Raw genomic sequence first — 2,896 nt, forward strand, 5'->3', positions numbered from 1 at the left:
ATGTGAACCCTGCTGCACACTCAGCTTTGCTGCATCAGAGATGTAGCAGAGATGAGAGTGCGCTGAACCCTGCTGCACACTCAGCTCTGCTTCATCTCCGGTGTAGCAGTGCTGAGCTCACGGCCAGCACTGCTACATCTCGGCATAGGAATGCATTGACCAGCGTTGATTGACCGAATGCCATACAGAGTATAGCATTCGGCTAATCAACGCTGGTTCTGCCAGAGGAGGCGGAGTCTAAGATCGGTCCACAGCAGTGTCTATTCTGGTCCGATCTTAGACTCTGCCTCCTCACAGACGAGCCTCCGGCAGAACCAGCGTTGATTGACCGAATGCTGTACTCTGTATGGCATTCGGCCAATCAACGCTGGTCAATGCATTCCTATGGGAAAAAATCAGCTCCCGCATATTGCAAGATGACAGGGATCCCGACCAGATAGCGCCCCAAAGAGCTGTGTGAGTGACATTCCCACCTAAATAAAGGTAATCCCTAGCTAACCCTGCCAGTACATCTATCCCTGTCTCATAATCACATAGTTCACAGTCTCATATGAACCGGATATTAAATCCACTGTTCGTATAAATTGGAGGTCACCTGAATTAGCCAGCCAATTACTTTTTCCGATTATTTTTCGATGCCTCCGTTGTCGTAGTTCCTGTCTCACCTCCCCTGCGCTGTTATTGGTGCAAAAAAAGCGCCAGGGAAGGTGGGAGGGGAATCAAATTTTTTGTGAGTTTGCCACCTGGTGTTCAACTCGAATCGAACATCTTGAACAGCCTGCTATCCGATCAAACATGTACTCGATCGAATGATGTTCGCTTATCTCTAATGGTGTCTTCACTAAGTCAGCCGGGTGTGAATAAAACCTTGAAAAAAAGGGTGAAAGCCAGAAATGATATGCTGCAGGTTTATGACCATTTGGGCTTGTTTCATTATGTAGAAAACTCAATGACAAGAATAATACCCATATGAACTTTTTGTGTTTAAAGTGGTGGTGTATGATATACGTGAAATTCAGAAATGGCAGAAAAGCATTGAAAGGGACAAATAAAAGAAAACGAGTGACAGGAAACATAGGGAGAAACAGTCATTGCTAATTCTAGGCACTTAGACGTGTTGGACATAACACTTAATAACATTGTCCTCTCTCTGTTGGCACACTTTGACTATTTTGTGCAAAAATCTCTCTTGGTTGAAAGATTTAACAAAAGGTCAGAGGTAAAGCCTTATGTTTCTGGTGCGTTTGTGATCCCTGTTGTCTGTCATTGTCTGTTTTTTTCCTTAAAAATCTTCAGTAAAAACTTTGAATTAAAAAAAAAAAAAAAAAATGAGTATTTATTCTTATTTAGTGTTTTGTATTATACATGATGAGAAAAGATTACTTTAGAAAACATGAAATGTTCCTGCAGGTAAAAATATAGTTAAGATGTGAAGTTAAATTTGAAGGTTTGGAGTAACTCCCATTATTATCAGTAGGAAGCCCAAGGATGGAAATCCTGTCCACCTAACAAAGCAGTTCCCTGTCGTCCTCAACAGCGGCACAATGTGGGGTATTTCTGCCCCTGTGTGCTGGTAGGACAGGCGGATATTTAATTAGCCAATCAAATGCGTGGCAGGCCCTATAAGAGGGCACAAGAACCTCCCCTCTGCGTGTTTTTTTCTGTCCTGTGTGGACAGAGGACAGGTGGGAGGACTTGTGTCCTCTTTGAGAAGCTCAGCAGGATCACTCACCTCCTGAGCGGTTGTTTTCTTCTTGTCACCTTCTGTGCCCTGCGGGGAGAAGGTGCTTGTTAGCCATGTGTGGCTACCCCCCTCTATCCCCCCTGCCCCCCCTCTCCTCCGCTTCCCCTGCTCCTTGTGACTTACCTGACATTTTGGTGAGAGTCCGGGGACTCCGCATGCCGCCTCTGGTGGCCGCGCGGACTGCCGGCGGGTGGAACCACACTGTTGTGTATCCTGTTCCCCGCCGGCCGCTGTAAGCGCGCACTTCCGGTTTCGCCGGAAGTATCATAGCGCCATGGCAACGGCCTGGCGCTGGCGGCCGCTCACTCAGGGAAGATTCAGGCCTTATTAAAGGCCGGAAAAGACTGAGAGATGTGGGGGTAAGTGCCCGTGTTAAGGGCCTCTTGGTGGGGGGGAATGTATATCTTTGCAGACCCCTGATTACAGGGTTAGTTGTCTGGGCAGGTTGCCTCACCTGCTTTGATTGTGGCTCCGCCCACTTCCAGCCGGCCAGAATTAAGAGGCTGGCTGGCCTGGTGTCAGAGACCTTCCTGCAGTATCTGCTGAAGGCGTGCGATTGTGGTGTTCATTGATCTTGAACTCTTTTCCAGTTTGCAAACTTTATTGGGAACCGGCTGTGATGGCTGAGTGGTTAAGGTTTTGGACTCGAAATCCAATGGGGTCTCCCCGCACAGGTTCAGATCCTGTTCACAGCGCCAGCCCGGCTAGCTTAGTCGGTAGAGCATGAGACTCTTAATCTCAAGGTCGGGGGTTCGAGTCGCACGTTGGGCGCCAAGTCACCTCTCTGTCCGGTCTACAGGACCTGTTAAGATTTACCCTTTTTTTAAAAGCTGGTATGATGTCATGGTGACAGTGTTGCATGGTCTATTATCTCTCTCTGTAGGATATGTCATCCTCTACTACCCCTCCTGGGGATGGTAGGAGGAAAACCTCTTCCAAGAGGAAACATCTTTCCTGCTTCGATTGCGACACACCGCTCCCTGATGGTAGGTAGCGGCTTGAAAGGTTGTGCCCTGCGGGGTACTACTGGTCCTATAACTTGCCTATTTTCAGGCTATGAGTGGGCCCGTTGTCGCGGGTGCAGAGGTCCTCCACCTGTGGAGCCCTCTCCCAGAGATATGATGGCATGGGTCAAGGAGATGGTGAGTTTGG

General features: G+C 48.2%; 1 non-coding gene across 1 annotated transcript; it reads left to right on the forward strand.

Annotated features, from left to right (window-relative positions):
- Positions 1-2,357: 2,357 nt before the first annotated feature.
- TRNAS-CGA (transfer RNA serine (anticodon CGA)) lies at positions 2,358-2,439 on the forward strand. The gene has a single exon. It is a non-coding gene; the product is annotated as a tRNA-Ser (tRNA).
- The last annotated feature ends 457 nt before the right edge of the window (positions 2,440-2,896 follow it).

The sequence above is a fragment of the Leptodactylus fuscus genome, chromosome 3, assembly GCF_031893055.1.
Source record: "Leptodactylus fuscus isolate aLepFus1 chromosome 3, aLepFus1.hap2, whole genome shotgun sequence".
Taxonomy (NCBI): Eukaryota; Metazoa; Chordata; class Amphibia; order Anura; family Leptodactylidae; genus Leptodactylus; species Leptodactylus fuscus.